Here is a 20,682-nt window from a genome sequence, read left to right on the forward strand (position 1 = left end):
GCTTTTTCCCCCTGTGAGTAATACAGTATTAATTTCTTTAATGATTTCTCCTAATCAGAAACTAACAGTAATTTGCGATCCTGCCTACTTTTTGGTAGCTCCGAGATGAGCTCAGGGTTCACCTTAGATTTATGTTGTGTTGCCATATCTTACATTTAGGATAGGACACTCCGCTTCTTCTCCTAGTAGCAATTTGCATTAGTAATCCTCTACAATAGGCTTTATGGGAACACCACACAATGAAAATGTTAGTCCCACTGGCAGCATTCCATAAAAAAATCCTGCAACCTTGTCTTTAATTCAACCTGACATGAGTGCTTAGAGAATAGAGATTTGTTATTCCTCCACATGTAGCGGGTGCCCCGCTATTCCACGGCTTTTCCAAGCAGCCTCTGCCAATATACAGGCTCTCCTGACAGGAAGAGTGTACCTGTCAGCTCTGCGGGGAATATTCCCCCCTCCTTCTCTTCGCTGACTGAATTTAATGTAATGCGAGCGGCACTCGCACAGGCATCCACCCACTCTCTGCTTCCTCCCATCTGCTCCTATTGGCAGGAGAGAATCCAATTAAATATCCAATTAAAGGAGCCAATCTGAGAAATTGTAACAAGCTGCAGGAGCAGCTACAATGGATTTTGGGCCATGTAGTTCCCTCACCAAATGGCCCCATAGCCTTGTATGGAGAGATAGACTACTAAGACCAGCATGCCCTGGGAGAAGGGGACAAAAAGACTCCATCTTGTTTATCTGAAGAGATTCAGACTCCATGAGGCAGGGAAAGAGATCAGACCTAGGGGAGAGTGCGGCCTCCCAGGTAATTTCACTGCATGTTTTCAGGCATACGCAGCTAGACAGGACTTCCAGCCTGAGAGAGGGGGATCCCAGGTGCATATCCAGGTGCACCTGCACCAACGGTGAACCGTTCCAGTGTGAGGTGACCAGTTGGGTTGCCAGGGGAGCCTGCCTACTTCAGGATGTTCGTTTGGGCCCTGACCGCGTAACTGGGTAAGAGTGCTTTCACTTTATTTGCAGGAAATAAGGACACCGCACACAGAGTTGTATACAGACATCATTGCTGTTAGTCATTTGCTGACACTTCTAGTGCCACAGAGCTAAATGATAAGGCCATCCATTCACAAAGACACTGTATACAGACACCATTGTCTTTTCCCCTTGCTGAGGAAGATTCTGAATTCTTTACTTGATAATCTGGGCCCGTTGTGTTGCTTTTCAGGAGTTTAAGTGCACCAACTAGCGTGGCTAACTGAAGATGCAAAGCCTCATCTTTCTTCAAAAGAACTAAAGCTACTAGTGCCATATGGGCCCGCACACACATACTTATGCCGCATACACATGATCGGTCAAACCGATGAAAACGGTCTGATGGACCGTTTTCATCGAACCAAACCGATCGTGTGTGGGCCCCATCGGTTATTTATCCATAGGTTAAAAAAAAGCAATCTTGTTTTAAATTTAACCGATGGATACCTAACCAATAGAAAAAAAAACGATCGTTTGTAGGCACGTCCATTGGTTAAAAATCCACGCATGCTCAGAATCAAGTCGACGCATGCTTGGAAGCATTGAACTTCGTTTTTTTCAGCACGTCATTGTGTTTTACGTCACCGCGTTCTGACACGATCGTTTTATTGTATGCAGTAGCAAATTCACTAATGTTATTCTCCATGTGGCTCACGCTATACAGCAGACACGTCAGACTCCACTTTAGTGACAAAAGTCATTATATCCCTGTGCAGTGTACCTTTCAGGGACATTAACATATTATTGAGTGTGGTATTGAATATCGGTTGCCCTGAAGTGGGGCATTCAGCAAGGTTATCAATAAACTCCCTGGTGTCATTTCGGGAAATTATTACGGCATGACTCTCATCTGTTTGGTACTCAGAAGATTTCCTTGGGTTTGTTTTTTTGTGGGCTGGTAAATAGAGAGTCCCAAGGTGATGTGGTTATTTAAGTTGCTGTGGGGAGGATTCAAGCATGCAGTTCTGCCCTAGGACCAGCTGCTAGATGAGGCCAATGATCTGTGGGCAGCGATACCATCTTGTTGAGGAAAGGCGCTCACTGGCTTTGAAGAATTCAGTCAGTTTGTACAGACCATCTCAGCCTTTTTTTTTCATTATGGCACTCAGCAATATCAGCCTATCTCAGCTGCCCCACGTGTCTAGAAAAGCTGCTGGAAATGCATTTTTTTTTATTTGCTAATGCGCAAGGGTAACAATACTTTTAGTAAATCTATCAATTGCAATGTGGATTTGCAAGAGCCGACTTGTGTTATTTCAGCTGTTTGGTTATCAGATGTAGCTACTGATAATGTCCCAGTACCTGCCCCTAGACTATGGGAGTAAGACAAAGTCAGGGTGATCCTCTGACACTGTCCGTGCCTATCTCAGCTGCCCCACCTCGCTAGAAAAGCTGCTGGTTGGGTGTGAGCTCTTCACCCAGCTGCCATCTTCCCAGCTGCCAGAAATTCACTTTTTATGAAAATGTGCTAATGCTGCAACAGTTACAAGACTTTTATGTCTGAGTACCTGCCACTAGACTATGGGAGAAAAAAAGACAGAAAGACAGAAAGCTGTCATTTGTGTCAGAATAGACTTTCATTGAATAGTATTCCTCCTGATGCAGATACCTCTGCATCTTCTTGTCATGTTATAGGGATGGGTACAAGAACTTCACCATTAGTCATGGTTGGTGAACAAGGGTGAACACATGCTGGTTCTTGTAAACCTGCATTGATGGGCATATAAAATATTGTTTACAGATTTTCAGAGCTGTTGCAGAGCCACCACTGTGCTAAAATGGGTATCTACCCTATGAAATTACAGTGCCTTGAAAAAGTATTCGTACCCCTTGAAATTTTCCACATTTTGTCATGCTACAACCAAAACATAAATGTATTGTATTGGGATTTTATGTGATAGACCAACACAAAGTGGCACATAATTGTGAAGTGAATTCAGGAGCAAGGGGCATTCCGTTAGATATGATAAACATCCAAGATGAGATTTAGAGAAAATAAGGTTGATTCACTAAAGACAAATAGGCTGTTCACTTTGCAATGGCATTTCCCCAGACCTTAGTGAATCTGCTGAAGTTTCATTTTACAAGGAATACCCCATCACATGCAGGAAAAAAAAAACAGCAATTTTGCTAGCAATTGATTGGACAATGGAAGTCAGCAGCGCTTCACCTAATTATGAAGCTATAATAGAAATTCACTTGCAAAGCACAACTTCCCTTTCAAAGTGAACAGTCTATTTGCTTTTTGAAAATCAACCCCAATCAGTACAGAAGGTGTCCCCTGAAATATGTAAAATTCCACATTTCCACAGGACATTTGACTGCAGCAAACTGCGTAAACAATATCTCAATTTCTTAATTGGTCCAGAGTTCTCCTTTAAATGGCTTCACATTTTCCTCTATCCTCTCTGTCTTTCCCCTGAAAGTAAATGATTCCCAGAAGGCTTTATTGAGCTCCGCCATTGGACTTTGGCACCTGCATATGTATTACGTTGATCCAGAGACAGAGAAAGCTCATTTATATTCCTCTGCAGTTTCCGACTGTGTTATAGAGCACTTGCATTTCTGCTGCCTTCTTCTGTTTTACTCTTATATTAAATGAGCTTGGGTTACATTTCACTGTGATGTTTTGTGCCTTTTCTAACTTGGAAGATGCCTAAGTGGGCTTTGCTTTTCTTTGAAGATGCAGGCAGTAAATGAAACCTTGTACAATATTAAATTACATTTTTTACCGGTTCTATTTTCTGGCAGGCGGTGTGGATCATGTTTATGATCTGAAATTTGACGCAATTGTATTTATGAAAGAATGATGATATCCCTTAAAATGTAGACATCTTTGAATCTTATGCAAACAGTTTCATAAAAGGCTTTTTCAACAGATCTTTCGATACATGCTCTTAGAATATGTCCAAGTGAACACTTCTAAAAATGGCGAAGCTATTTTCTTGCTATTCTTGGTACACACTGATGGATAGAGCTTTGATTAGTGCTCACTAATATATGTTCAAGTACTGTACAAACAGTGAAGAATGGAGGATAAAATGTGGACAAACTAAATTATGTAGCTTTTGTAATAGCTGAGGTTCCCATAAGAAATAAGGGCTCAGTACAAAAAGTGCCCACACGTGAATCGATATCAATTGATAAAGTGGATCCAGCATTTACGTGTATGTAAGCTCAAAATATATTTTCTGAAAACATGTACATTTTTATCTTATGTAAGTATTTTTCGTGACTTTAAGTTCATGCACTGTACTTCTTGCTGAGAACTGCACAGTGAAAATGCTGCAACAGCCTTTTCTTTCATGCAGAACCTTCCACCAACGATGCCTTCTTCCCTTCCTTTCTAAATAATTCCTACTTCTCTTAAGAATCTTAGCAATACAACAAGTATTGCATTCAGCAAACAATGGTCTATCAAGTGCTCTATGAAAGGTAAAAAGCTATCAGTATTTTCCGTTGGAAAAGCATTTTGCAAGAATTCCAATATTACTGTTCCCAGCAATAGATGTAATCCCTGCGGGAGCAGCACAAGTAATCCAGCACTGCACTGGATGAACACCATCAATTACTACTTTTTGCTTCTGTTGAGTTAATCAATTTAGTATCCATTCACAAATGTTTACACACGATGGCCAATATCCGGAATTTCTCTCCACCAATATAAGGATGTTGTTAAATGCCTTTAAGTTTTCTTAAAGCCGCACATCTGTTTGATTCACTGAAAGCTATAAGCCCGAATTCTTATTGATATATGGGAAAGTAAGGATAGGCTATGTTGTATGATTTTTTACAGTAGCAGGGTTTTACAGGAAGCAGGATGATGAATTAAAGCAAGAATTATGGATGCAGCAACAACCAGGACCTGGCTCCAGTTGGGTTATCAGTAAGAAGTGAATTAGCAATCATGATGTGGAAAGTGTAGTTACTTAGAGCAGGGGTCTTCAAACTATGGCCCTCCAGTTGTTCAGGAACTACAATTCCCATCATGCCCAGTCATGTCTGTCAATGTCAGAGCTTTACAATGCCTCATGGGATGTGTAGTTCCGCAAATCTGGAGGGCCGTAGTTTGAGGATCCCTGACTTAGAGCAACCAAATTTAAACTATGGCTGTCAATTTTTTGGTATGATAGTAAAAGCTTACGGTGAGTCAACCTCATTAATCCTTGTTGCTTTTTGCTTGCTTGAACTTACTAAAAATGTTTGCAAGAATGAATGGGTCCTGCACTGCAACCTTACTGCAAACTGTCAAACAATGTTGCATGTTTCCCAAATGTGAATTCTGCACTTCAAAGGCCGCGTACACACGATCGGTCAAAACTGATGAAAACGGACTGAAGGACCTTTTCATTGGTCCAAACCGATCGTGTGTGGGCCCCATCGGTCAGTTAACCTTTGGTCAAAAAATGTAGAACTTGCTTTAAAATTTAACCGATGGACGCCTAACCGATAGGTCAAAACCGATGGCTAGTATGCAAAAGCATCGGTTAAAAATCGACGCATGCTTGGAAGCATTGAACTTCGTTTTTTTCAGCTAGTCGTTGTGTTTTACGTCACCGCGTTCTGACACGATCAGTTTTTAAACTATGGTGTGTAGGCACATCAGTCAGCTTCATCGTTTAACCTTCTGACCGTTCTCATCGGATGGACTGATCGTGTGTACGCGGCCTAAAAGTATTATGGCCCTGATATGATACATCCACAGGTTTTTCAAAACTTTACCCTGAAATTTCATTAGAGGCAAAATACTTAAAATATAAAAATTCAAATGATGATATTTCAGACTTTCCAAAAGTCTCTTTAGGAAAGGAACTGTCTTGATTCTGGGGTTGGTTTGTAAATACAGGTGCATTTTTAAGCAAATACAGTATATGCAGGACATTGCTTGGCTGATTGAAAGTAGCCTCTTGTTCAAAAGTATGAATTTATGATATGATTAAAGAGAACACGCACATAAAATACTTAAATCCCTTCTGGAGCATCCAGGGACCCCTGAAATATTAAAGGTGCTCTGTTATGCCAATGTCCATGTCTCTATAACATCACAGGTTCAAGATAAAGGACTTGTTATACCTGTTTGCTCGTATGACAGATCTGCTCTTTCTTTTATCTAAATAAAAATGCTGCTTCCTGGGTTCCATTTCCATTTCCATGTTGGCATATCTGAGTAACTGTCCCTTCTCAGAACAAGTGTTGTAACATAGACTTGTAATGTGTCAGACCACGTACTTTACGGAATGCTGATTACATTGAACAATTTGCCTGAAGCCCCATACACACTATCAGTTTTCCTGAAGGTTTTCTCTTCAGGTTTACCAAAACCATGTAGTGCAAGGGTCTGCCTGATTGCATACGAATTGAAACTCTTGAGGTTTGACCTCATATTAGATGGTTTTGGTAAACCTGAAGAGAAAACCTGCAGGAAAACTGATAGTGTGTATGGGGCTTAACTCTGATGCCTGTTAGAATGTACAGTCATATTTAAATACCCCACACACCTGCTGTAACTGGAAAACAGAGGTAAAACCATGGAAATTAACCACTTAAGGACCCAGCCTTTTTCTGACATTTGTTGTTTAGAATAAAAATCTATATTTTTTGCTAGAAAATTACTTAGAACCCCCACCAATTATATATATATTTTTAGCAGAGACCCTTGAGAATAAAATGGCAGTCGTTACAATTTTTTAATGTCACACAGTGTTTGCGCAACAGTTTTTCATACGCAATTTATTTGGAAAAAATACACTTTAATGAATAAAAAAAATATATATATAATATATACCACCCAATCTTTTGGTATAATATGAAAGATGTTGTTACAGCAAGTAAATAGATACCTAACATAACAAAACACCAAACTATGGTATTTAAACATCTCCATAGGTATTGCTTTAAACATTTTTACAGGTTACCAGTTTAGAGTTAAAGAAGAGGTCTAGAGTTAGAATTATTGGTCTCGCTCATATGTTCGTGGCGATACCTCACACGTGTGGTGCAAACACTGTTTACATATGTGGGCGTGACCTAAGTATGCATTCACATCTGTGTGCAAACACATAGAGACAGTGGGCTTTTTTATTTTTATTTTAACAATGTCACTTTAATAACATTTTTATTTTATCACTTTTATTGCTATGACAAGGAAAGTAAACGTCCCTTGCGATAACAATACAGCATGACAGGCCCTCTTTATGGAGAGGACTGGGGTCTAAAAGACCTCAAATCTCTCCTCTACCCTTAAAAATATTTACAAAAGAAAAAACATGTTTTCATGGCCCGAGAACCGGAAGTGACGTCATGCCATCACTCAGATCCTCCAAAGGCATAGAGATGAGCAGTGGCCAGTGTTGCAGCTTCTAAAAGTGATCCCAGGGCGAATCCACTGCTGGTATCACTTTTATTTGAAAGCCGGTTGTCTGAGGGAAAAGAAAATACCAGGATTATGGCAACTAGCGGCAGCCATAGTCCCGGAATTAACGTCAAAGTAATGGCGTAAATTCCAAGTTAGGCAGTCGGCAAGTGGTTAAGGTAGTTCTTACAATGTCTTTCTTTCATATGTACTGTATTTCTCTAACTTCATTGGTATGATTGAGAATAGCAACATATCATATGATACCACTTATAGCGCTGCTCGAGGTGCTCTGGTAAATCCGGTGTCTCACAGAAATATAAGGGTGCATGCTGTCTTATGCTTAACCCAGAAAGCAGGTATGAGGGAATGGTCTCTATGATAACAACTTACTAATTTATAAAACCAATGATCACTACTCTGTACTGTTACTTTCCCTGCCGCCCTTGATACTGTTGACCTTCCCCTCCTCCTCAAAAAACTCTATTCCTTTTGTCTCTTTGACTCTGCTCTTTTCTGGTTCTTCTCTTACCTATCTCACTGCACTTTCAGTGTCAATTACAATTCTACCTCTCCGCTTCCACCCAGGGTTGCCAACCGCCAGTAAATTTACTGACAGCTTGTAAAAATCTGTGATTTTTTTACAACTGCCAGTAAATATCAGTGGCTGATAATTTCATGCTATGTTGACTTTTTAAGTGTAAATCAAGAAAATGTATTTGTTATAGGTATTGTCAGTGTTTCCATGTAATGTTTATACTGTTCAAATATTCACTGTTTTAGTTTTCAATAGGAGTTCTGTAATTTCTCAGGTTTCCAGTAAAAAATGTGCTCCGCCAGTAAATTTTAAATTTTTTGACAGTAATAAATGCTGCGTGAGGTTGGCAACCCTGCTTCCACCTGGTCCCCCAAGGTTCTGTCCTCAGAAATCTTCTATTCTCCATCTACACTTCCTCCCTAGTTCAGCTGACAGTCAACGGCGCAAATATCAGTACTTCCCTGCATGCTAAGGTGCTGGGTGTAATCTTAGACTCAGAACTACTTTGAGGCCTCGTACACACGGCCGAGGAACTCGACGTGCCAAACACATCGAGTTCCTCGGCCAGTTCAGCCCTGAAGCCGCCGAGGAGCCCGGCGGGCCGAGAGCTCCCATAGAACAACGAGAAAATAGAGAACATGTTCTCTATTTTCTCGACGAGTTCCTCGGCGGCTCCATCGGGCCGAAAGTGTACACACGACAGAGTTTCTCGGCAGAATCCGGCTCGAATTCTGCCGAGAAACTCTGTCGTGTGTACGAGGCCTCAGCCCTACATTTAATCACTGTCCGAATCTTGTTGCCTAAACCTCTGTAACATCTCCAAAATATGTCCTTTACCAACAACAGCACAAAGCTATTCACTCCCTGATTATCTCTGGCCATGATTGCAACTCCCTCCTCATTGGTCTTCCTTTACATAGACAATCCCCCCAAGAGAGCCCACTGCTCCTCCCTACTAATGCCTCCACTAGGGATGGGCTATCTGTTCGAGTTGAACATGAGTTTGACTCAAACATTGCCTGTTCGCCAAACAGCAAACAATTTGGGGTGTTCGTGGGAAATTCGAAAAGCCGCAGAACACCCTTTAAAAGTCTATGGGAAAAATCAAAAGTGCTAATTTTAATGGTTAATATGCAAGTTATTGTCATAACAAGTGTTTGGGGACCTGGGTCCTGCCCCAGGGGACAGGTATCAATGCAAAAAAAAGTTTTAAAAACTGACATTTTTTCAGAAGTGATTTTAATAATGCTTAAAGTGAAACAAAAAAAGTGAAATACTCCTTTAAATTTCGTACCTGGGGGTGTCTATAGTATGCCTGTAAAGTAGTGCATGTTTCCCGTGTTTATAACAGTCCCTGCACAAAATGAAATTTTTAAAGGAAAAAAAGTAATTTAAACCTACTCGCGACTATAATGAATTGTCAGGTCATTGAAAAAACAGCATGGGTTCCCCCCTTAGTGCATTACCAGGCCCTTTGGGTCTGGTATAAATATTAACCGCTTCAGCCCCGGACCATTTCGCTGGCCAAAGACCAGGCCACTTTTTGCGATTCGGCACAGCGTCGCTTTAACTGACAATTGCGCGGTCGTGCGACGTGGCTCCCAAACAAAATTTACGTCCTTTTTTTCCCACAAATAGAGCTTTCTTTTGGTGGTATTTGATCACCTCTGCGGTTTTTATTTTGTGCTCTATAAACAAAAATAGAGCGACAATTTTGAAAAAAAAACTATATTTTTTACTTTTTGCTATAATAAATATCTCCAAGAATCATCTAAAAAAAAAATGTTTCTCAGTTTAGGCCGATACGTATTCTTCTACATATTTTTGGTAAAAAAATCGTAATAAGCGTTTATTGATTGGTTTGCGCAAAAGTTATAGTGTCTACAAAATAGGGGGTAGTTTTATGGCATTTGTATTAATACTTTTTTTTTTTACTAATAATGGCGGTGATCAGCGATTTTTATTGTGACTGCGACATTATGGCAGACACATCGGACACTTTTGACACCATTTTGGGACCATTGTCATTTTTACAGCGATAAGTGCTATATAAGTGCACTGATTACTGTAAAAATAACACTGGCAGTGAAGGGGTTAACCACTGGGTGGCGCTAAAGGGGTTAAGTGTGACCTAGGGAGTGATTCTTACTGTTAGGGGGCGTGGCTACCAGGGACACGTCACTGATCACCGTTTATGATCACCGAAATGGTGAGATCAGTGACATGTCACTAGGCAGAACAGGGTTATGCCTTGTTTACAACAATGCTGACCACAATCCCGGGACCTGCGAGCACACTCACGAGGCGCACAAGGCCCCCAGCGGTGCGCGTGCCCGCTGGGTGGCAAATTTAAAAGGACGTACAGGTACGCCCATTTCCTGCGCATGCCATGTTGTCGACATACATCTGTGTGCGGCAGTCGGCAAGAGGTTAAGGGGAACCCGAACCAATTTTTTTTTTGAATTGGTGAATGGGGTACATTGAACCCCTACCGTTTCACAAAGAAAAAGTGTGAAAATGTTAAAATTGACAGGGGACGGCTTGGGACAAGTCCTTTATTAAAAATAAAAAATCCATTCCAGCGATGTAATCCAGTCTGTCCAGCGTTGTAATCCATTCTCAATGTCCAGTGATGATCCATTCTCCAGGGATGCTCTCCACTCCAGAGAGGAACGATGCACGATCCTCCCACACCGGAGGCACCTGGCCTAATGACACGCAAGCTGTTTGACAGTTCTTTTATAACCGAGGGCCGGGCTACCCGTGATGTGTGACCCCTCCCCCTCTGACGCATCACGGGAAACCACCCTTGGTTATAAAAGAACTGTCAAACAGCTTGCGCGTCATTAGGCCGGGTGCCTCCGGTGCGGGAGGATCGTTCCTCGCTGGATTGCAATATAATAAATAATAAAATGTCAATAATAACTATAAATGGTTAACTATACTGTACATGAGTCATGCTTGTGTGTATGATTTCTTCTTGTATATAACATAGTTAAAGTATTTTTTTTCTGGTTGATTAGAAATAATATTTATGATGTATATGCAATGTCCAGTGCTACAATTTTAATGGATTTCGTGATTTCATAAAAAAAATAAACATTCTTTATTTGGGTTTGTCCTTGATTTGTTTTTTCCCATGATCCTTTGCACAGCTGTAATTGGATGAAATGTACAAGTTTAATAAGTTGCCTGTAGTTTCATCACGCTCTTCCATGATATAATTCATCTTGCCAAGCGGTCCAATTGTGTTTGAATTACCTATATGAGCATAGACGCTGTCCAGGTTATCCCTCGTGCTTTGAGCTAATTTGTATTCAAAGACTGCTTTTACATTTGTTCTCCAATATTTGCATTTACTGCTAGCCTCTCGATTGCTTTAAAGGCCAAATGTGTTTTGACTCATTTTAGTCTCTTTTTAAAAAAAATACATTTTCTGTACCTAGCTAGAGCTGAGCATAAATATACAGGAAAAATGTGCAGTTCATTTTAAAGTGGGTCTATAGTTATTTCAATTCTCTTTATTTTATAAATATTAAATGAAAGTCTGTGCAGAGATCACATGGTTAATGCCTAGGCATGGAGTCACAGGACCAACCATAATGGGTGTTTGTCTCTGAAAGGTGTTTTTTGCTGGACAACAAAATATCTGCGATCTCTTGTTAGCATTTCTGAACTAGAATTAGATGTACCTGTAGGTGCAAGAAATATCTCCTAGACCTACATGGTTTAGGAGATATTTGCAAAAAAAGACAGGCACCGATGTCTACGGCGCATGCAAATAAGACAAATAAGTAGAAAGCTAAATTAGGAAAACCAACCCATGGAAATGGAGCAGACTGGGAAACACCCCCAGGAACCAGAGGTGCAGAGGTAGGGACTCCAGAATATCACTTAGCAGTAAAGGATATTGGTATGTCCCCTGCTGGGGGAACAGGTCCTCGGGAGACCTAGGCACCTTTCTGGACACCCTTTACCTGATGGGCCATTGGCAGAGGGCGCTTTCTGACATCTTTGAACTTTTCTTGTTGTTTTACTGACCATTTACACACCTTTTGTCTGAATTGGACATACTATTATGCTTTACTGCTGTGATATTTTGGAGTGATTACCTCTGCACTCTCGTATGTGAAGCTTGTGTGGTTCCTGGGGTATCCCCCGATCTGCTCTATTTCCATGGGTTGGTTTTCCTGTTTTAGGTTTCGGGTTGGTTTTCCTGTTTTAGGTTTCTGGTTACTTGTCTCCCTGTAGCCTGATATGATGGACCCATAAGGTACTTAGTCAGATGATGAGAGACTGAAGCCCTGAAGAAACCATCTCGACCGCGAAACGTGTAGGCAAGCTCTACAAACAGTCTGACTGCTACCTTTTCTTTGATTTTATGTATGGGGGTTTTACATTGCCTACCTAATGCAACATGTATTTTTAATACTTTGTGATACAATTATGATTTTTTAAATGTTTTGTATACCTGATGATATTAGATATACCAGGAGGTCATTACTAAACACCCATTTATTTTAGCTTTCCCTAGTTTGACTACAATTGCTGGGTTGATGACCTCTTGGTATAAAGCTGGTTTAGCTTTTTAGACACGCCCCTTTTGCATACCATCTTATTTGTATTACTATTTTAATGTTTGCTGCTTCTCCGAAGATACTGTGTAGTGATTTGCCCCAGGACAAGAAGTATGTTACTGGCAGGATCTCAAGGTGAAGGAAAAAAAAGCAGCTATCACATCCAAGGACTGGTTGGTAAGATGCAACATATAATTTTTTTTTCTTAGATTTAGGGCCCTTTCACACTGGGGCATTTTTCAAGCGCTTTAGCGTTAAAAAAAGCGCCTGTAAAACGCCTGAAAGAAGCTGCATCTGCAATCCCAATGTGAAAGCTCGAGTGCTTTCACACTAAAGCGCCTGAAAAACACCCCAGTGTGAAAATGGTCTTAGCGTTAAAAAAAAGCGCCTGAAAGAAGCTGCATCTGCAATCCCAATGTGAAAGCCTGAGTGCTTTCACACTGAGGCGCTGAGCTGGCAGGGCGTCAAAAAAAGTCCTGCATGCAGCTTCTTTGCAGCGCTTTAGGAGCGGTTAATACACCGCTCCTAAAGCCCCCTTCCCATTGAGGAAGCTTTTTTTAACGCCAAAGCGCCTGAAAAGCGCCTCAGTGTGAAAGGGGTCTTAGCAGCGCTTTACCAGCGTTTTTCGGGCGCTGGCAGTGTGAAAGGCCTCTGAAAGCACTTGGGCTTTCACATTGGGATTGCAGATGAGGCTTCTTTCAGGCGCTTTACAGGGTTTTTTTAAACGCCAAAGCGCCTAAAAAACGCCCGAAAAACGCCCCAGTGTGAAAGGGGTCTTAGGTACACATTAATATTCATCAGGTATTTTCCAGGTTTGAGATATGTTTACTTTAAATCAGAATTTGGTCTATACAGCACTAGCTACAGGTGTAGGTGGATTTCATGTGACTGCTTGATCACTACTCTGAAATAATCAAGGTACGTTACAGTGCAGTAGATGCTTTAATACACCAAGCCCAAGCAATGTTATTTCATTATTGGTCAAAGCAATTCTTATAGTGTGTGTAAAGGTAAAACTTATATTGTTTTAGAAGAAATACCAAAAACCTACCTTTCCTTCATTCAGCAATGTATTATTTCAGGGCTCAAAATTTCAAGTCCTGAGCTACTAGCCAGGCCTCAAGAGTTACTCGCCACCAGTTGCCCCACCTAATTCATACACTGCCCTGCGCCTAATTGCACCCGTAAACATGCCCTCGTAGATTATCTCATGGAATGACAATGTTTTATGCAGAATCAAGTTACAAAATTAAATATTACCAACAACAACTTTAACAAAATGGGACAGGGCACTGGGGGCAGACCAGAGGAACAGGGCACTGGGGGCAGACCAGAGGGACAGGGCACTAGAACTGGGTCTCTTCCCCATTCTCTTGCTGTCTCCTCTGCAACTCCCATCCATCCTCTCTCTCTCTCCCATTCATCTCATCATCAGGAGCCTGTGTGTGCGGCTCCACGCTTGCATGTCCCCACTTCCCCCTTTTATTAAGGCTGGCAGAGAGGAGAGGAGCTGCAGCACAGCGGGAGGAAGTACAATCCAGCGCTGAGATCCACACACCTGCACAGCCATTGACAACATAGCACAGCGCACACTGACACCGCACAGCACACATTGAGACCAGTCTGTTCACAGTGCTCAGGCTAAACTGTTGGACACTTACATAGAGCACAAGGAGAAGAAAACTGCACAAACTAGAAGGCTGCCGCTCTCATGTCAGGGCAACTTTCAGTGAGCGCTGCACCGGAGTGGTAATTTTTGCAATCCTCCACCTCACTCATTATTTTCTGCTCTCCAGCTACATTGGTCGGGGCCCGGGGGAGGGGGGCAGGCTCAGAGAGGTCATACTGTTAGGTCCCATGGCGTAATTAGAATTGTAAGGAGAGCACCTGTGTACTGCTCTGCCTGTGCGCGGCTCACCAGACTACTTTTCCCGAGCATGCACCTTTCCTCTTCGGCTGCCAATCTCATTGGGACTCTAAGTGTAGGCACAGATTGCAGGGAGATTGCTCATGCAGCCCTGTCATCACTCGCCCCCAGCTTAAATCCACTCGCCAAATGCTAGTAGGCGAGTGGAAATTTTGAGGGCTGTATTATTTTATATATTCTGTTTGTTTAATATTATATATATTACCGACTGTTTGAGAATTTTTCACTGTACTTTTTTCATACGGACCTTTTATAGAATAACAATTTTGGTATTTGTTTTATAAAGAGACTGATCTGTGTTCAAAAATACTTTTTAGACAAATATGATGTTTTCAAATAAAGATATTCATTTGCACTACTATGTCTTTCTCCATGAACCATAAGTGGCATATTTAGCCCCATGCACATATTTTTAGCAGATTATGTGTGCAATTATAGTGCCTCTCTATCCCCCCAATTGCTTTAATTTATTTGTTTAACCACTTGCCCACTGGGTACTTATACCCCCTTCCTAACCAGGCCAATGTTCATGCAACACTGTACCCATATGATTTTTTTTTCACACAAATAGAGCTTTCTTTTGGTGGTATTTAATCACCACTGGGTTTTATTTTTTATTTTTTTTGCATTTTTTAAATGAAAAAAAGGCAGAAGATTTTCTAAAGAAATGCATTTTTCTTTGTTTCGGTTAGAAAATTTAGCAAATTAGTAATTTTTCTTTATAAATGTTGGCCAAAAGTTATACTGCTACATATCTTTGGTAAAAAATAACCCAAATAACTGTATATTATTTGGTCTTTGTGAAAGTTATGTAGCTAGATTCAGATAGACTTAGGCTGGCGTATCAGTAGATACGCCAGCCTAAGTCAGAATCTGCGCCGACGCAAATTTAAGCGTATTCTGGTAACCAGATACGCTTAAATTAGGCTCAGATACGAGCGGCATAAGTGTCTTACACCGTCGTATCCTAAAGTGTACTTTTTAGGCTGACCGCTAGGTGGCGCTTCCATTGCGGTCGGCCTAGAATATGTAAATGAGTAGATACGCCGATTCACAAACGTACGCTTGCCCGACGCAGTAAAGATACGCCGTTTACGTAACGCACTTTCAGGCCTAAAGTTATTCCATCAAATAGCTGGAATAGTAATGTTAAGTATGGCCGTCGTTCCCACGTCGAAATTTGGAAATTTTACGTCGTTTGCGTAAGTCGTCCATGAATAGGGCTGGACGTAATTTACGTCCACGTTGAAACCAATATGACCGTGCGGCGTACTTTGCCGCAATGCACACTGGGATATGTACACGGACGGCGCATGCGCCGTTCGTAAAATACATCAATCAAGTCAGGTCACCCTCCATTAACATAAAACACGCCCCCACAGCCGAATTTGAATTAGCTACGCTTACGCCCGCCCGATTTACGCTACGCCGCCGTAACTTAGCAGGCAAGTACTTTGTGAATCATGTACTTGCCTCGCTAACTTACGGCGGCGTAGTGTAAACACGATACACTACGCCACCGCAAAGTTAGGGCGGTCTTTGTGAATCTAGCTAATAGAGTCTACAAGCTATGGTGCCAATCATTGAAAATTATTGATCCAACCCCACGCTGAAGAAATCCCGCCCACAGATGTAACGCGTACAGGAGAAAGAGTCACGTCTAACGTCACCCACGGCCATCTTTTTGGTTTGAAGCGATCACACACCTGTATGCCGACACTCGGTTTGAGTGCTGTATATTGTAAGTAGTTTTTTTACCTTTTTTCATAAAAAAATCCATACAGAGAGCACTAGATTGTCTTCCTCTGCTTTTTACTAGGGCTGTGGAAATTAACTATTAATTCCTCGATTAATCGTTAATTTTTTTGATCGATCAAAGGTACTCACCTCTCCGCCGGCTTCTGGGTCTTCTTTGGAGTTCCGTCGGAGATCCAGTGATGTCACGGACACCGGCGGGGATTGTCATGTCCATCTGATAGGCTCCTTTGCTGTGCCTTTATTTCTGCATGCCAGCGGGACCTTACTATCTGCAACATGCAAAGGCTGTTACACTTCCCTCTATCACTTCCCTCTATCAACCTGGGATTCTACAGCCATCCACTGGAAGTTGTGATAGTTCCCTTCACGGGACATCTACATGCCGACGGACTGATGTTAACCCCTCCTCATCTGGATTCAGCAGTGGTATCGTTGTACACATTTTTATACCAGTATCATACTTAGCTACAAGTTTTTATGACTGCTTTTGCTACCGTTTGGTATTACTCGCACCATTTTTACAGTTTATGTATCTACATCGATTTTATCTCCAGTGCAATATTTATTTTGTTACCTACTTGAAGACTATACAAGTTTTAATGCTATTCCCATCAAGCGCTGCCTTTGTGTGTTTATTGTATCCTGCTATCCATTTTTCCAGTGGTTGGTAGCCGCACTGGGAATCAGCCTGCAAGGAGATCAGCTAAAAGTAGCTGGATCTGTATGTGCGTTATAATTAATCGAAAGTAGTTGATTAATCGATAAAAAAAATTGATTAATCAAACACGAACATTTTAACCAATAACAGCCCTAATTTTTACATATGCTGTGGAGTTTATCAGAGCTCATCAAAAGCTGAATTGCGATCGTTATCCTGAGTGTGGGCTTTACTGCTTTGTGACCTGTTTGCAGGTCGAGTATATGAGGTGAGAGGCCAATTTACCTGTGGTGGAGGGATCACTATCACCAGTTTTAAACGTCCTGCTCTTCACTGCACCAATTGATTTGTGCTCTTTCCACATGCACCAATTTATGGACTCTTTGATTTATGCTATGGACTTTCTTTTATTTTATTTATAACTGTGCTGCACTGTTCTGTTTCATTTATGCATTGAGATATTGTTTGAGTTGTTATGCCCCTCACTACACGTGACTGATGTGTATTCGGGCACACTGATAACTCTTCTCATACTAATGCATTCCAGTAGGCGCAGAATCCTTATGAACTTTTATTAGCACAAGACAGAGTAAAACTGTAATAGATACAAACAGATTACAATTAATAAACAATAATACAATTAGAGCCTCCCTATCTATCTATCTAGAGAGACAAAGTTGCACGTACCGTAGATGCATCGATATGGCTGACGTGAGAAAGAACTCAGCAGACATGTGCTTGCTTGGAAGGAAAAATGGAAAAGAAGGCTCTGGAGGTGCTGCAAAGCCTCATGGGATAGAAATACGGAAGCTTGCATGGACCAAATTAATGAACTATTCTAGCTGACTATATTAACATAGAACAGGTGCAATTAAACAGAAAGTCCACTAGATGGCAGCATTGATTTAATTCAAACTAAAGTCAAAACTATGAAGAAGATGAGCCTTATGAATGAAGGCATGACACTCCTCGCCTGGTTTCCCACGGATACCACACATCATGGCACTCCGGAGGAGAGTAACAAAACAAGTTCGGAAACAGGTCTGAGGAAAAGTTTAGGCTGGCCTTGCCTAATGACTTTGAGTTCAACTTTCCTGACGTGTCCATCTTCACTGGAAAACACTTGGGTTATCAGACCCAAAGGCCACTCGTTTCTCTTTGATTGAGAGTCTTTCATGAGAACAATGGCACCAGGCTCTAAGTTGGGCTTGCTGTCTTGACATTTGTTCCTGGTCTGTAGATTAGACAAGTATTGTTTCTTCCATTTGTTCCAAAAGGTGTCAGCTAACACTTGTACTCTTTTCCATTGACATCTGTATAAGTCCTTTGGGTCGAGATTGACAGAAGGAGCTGTGATCACCTCGACTTTCTGAGTGAGCAAAGTGGAAGGTGTAAGCAGAAAAGGATCTTCAGGATCGTTGGGTATAGATGTCAAGGGTCTGGTGAACAAACGTCCTTGATGTTTTGTCTGTGTGTGGTAGTGTTCCACAAGTAAAGAAGCAACATGGTTATTTGGTATTATGACAGGATTGCTTTCACCACTATCAAGTCCTGGATTTGAGATGCGCCCTCCAACTCTTAACAGTCCTTCATTGTCTATAAAGGGGTTGAGTTTCCTTAGAGGACAGTTCTTTGGAATGCTCTTGTTATATTGAAGGCATTCTAGTGTTAGTGCATAAGTCTCTTGTTGGATACAGCGGATGATTACATTTTTTGCTTCTGTGAGCTCATCTACTGTATATGGCTTGTGGCAATAATGCCAACCTTTGCAACAACTTGGTCTTGTAGGGGTGCCTTTAAAGGATCTGGCTATGTGAACCAAGCAAGCTGTAGCTCTTTGTAAGGATTTCCAAGTGGAGAACTTATCGAAGCGCTTGGATCCCAACAGTTGGTTAGAAATTGTTGTATGTAGTGTGGAAACCTGAGGACGGATGTCTGAGTCAGATTCAGGTTCTAACAGTGCATAAGTCTCCCTTTGTGGAGTGGTAGGCACTGACTTGTACAGGAAGGGTGGTCCTGTGAGCCATGTAGTGTCTTTGAGACGGGATGCTGGCACAGACCTTGTGGCATGATCTGCTGGGTTATGATCAGTTGAGACATAACGCCACTGGGTGGGCTGTGTAGACTTCCTGATCCTTAGGACTCTGTTGTGCACATAGACATAGAATCTCCTACTTTCGTTGTAAATGTAGCCCAACACTACCTTGCTGTCTGTGTAAAACTCTGGATCGTCGAGTTCTATATCCATCTCAGATGTAATAAGTTCTGCTAGTTCTACTGCTAATACAGCAGCACACAGTTCCAATCTTGGAATGGTGGTTTCAGGACATGGTGCTAGCTTGGTCTTGCCCATAACGAACCCAATATGAATTTGGCCCTCGATGTCTACTGACTTGAGGTAGGTTACTGCTCCTATTGCTTTGACTGAAGCATCGCAGAATACACATAACTTTCTAGACTGAACCCTTTCAGGAGGAAAGTGGGTGTATGGTCTATGTATGTGTAGGTTAGATAAAGTCTTTAAAGAGTCTCTCCATGTTACCCATAATGTCTTTTTCTCAGGAGGTAGTGGAGAATCCCAATCACATGCAGTAAGCTCTCTAAGCATAATCTTACCTTGGACGGTCACCGGTGCTGCGAACCCGAGTGGATCATACAGGCTGTTGATGGTGGATAGGACACCTCGCCGAGTGAAGGGTTTTGGCTCTTGGTCGACCTGAAAGGTAAGGGTGTCAGTCTTGAGGTCCCAGTTGAGTCCTAGGCTGCGTTGCATAGGAAGGGAGTCTGTAGCTAAGTCCAGATCTTTGAAGTCACTGGCATAATCTTGAGAAGGGAAGGCCTCCATGACGACCTTGCTGTTTGATGCTATCTTATGCAGTCTAAGATTAGAAGAGGCAAGTGTGCTTTGAGTCCTCTTGAGTAGACTTATTGCAGCTTCAGGTGAAGAAAGTGATTTCAGACCATCATCTACATAAAAGTCTCTTTCAATAAACTGTGTAACGTCTTTCTCACCTTCTTGAGCGGATAGCTTAAGTCCGTAGATGGCAACAGCAGGGGATGGACTGTTACCAAAAACGTGCACTTTCATGCGGTATTCTGTAATGTCTTTAGTAGGGTCATTGTCTTTGAACCATAGGAATCTCAAGAAGTTCCTGTGTTCTTCCTTGACTTGGAAGCTGTGAAACATTTGCTGTATGTCTGCAACTATAGCAACTGCTTCCTTGCGGAACCTGATGAGAACACCAAGAAGTGTGTTGTTGAGATCTGGTCCCTTTAGGAGGACATCATTTAGTGAGACCCCTTCGTGCTGAGAGCTGGAGTCAAACACTACCCGGATTTTACCTGGCTTCTTGGGGTGGTAGACACCGAAGATTGGTAGGTACCAGCACTCTTCTTTGTCTTTTAAAGGTGGGGCTATCTCAGCATGGTCATCCTCAAACATCTTACTCATGAATGAGAAGAAATGCCCTTTCATTTCTGGCTTTCTTTGAAGATTGCGTTTAAGGGAAGAAAAGCGCTTTAAAGCTTGTTCTCTGTTGTTAGCAAGGCAGGGTCTCTGTGCTTTGAAAGGCAGGGGTGCTACCCAGCTGTTTTCATTGTTTTTGTGGAATCCCTGTCTCATTATTTCCAAGAAGATATGATCTTCAATTGATGGGGCAAGTTTGTGATCTTCTTTAGTCCCTTGGAAAACTGAGCATCCTAAACGATCTCTGTCTTCATCACAAAGAAGATTAGCGGTGTAAGGGTTGGAATGAATTACACTGGCAGGCTTCTCTCTTACGAGGAATCTGTTGGTACAAGGCTGAAATAAGGATGGACGCCCACCCTCTA

The sequence above is a fragment of the Rana temporaria genome, chromosome 3 (genome assembly GCF_905171775.1).
Source record: "Rana temporaria chromosome 3, aRanTem1.1, whole genome shotgun sequence".
NCBI classification, from domain to species: Eukaryota; Metazoa; Chordata; class Amphibia; order Anura; family Ranidae; genus Rana; species Rana temporaria.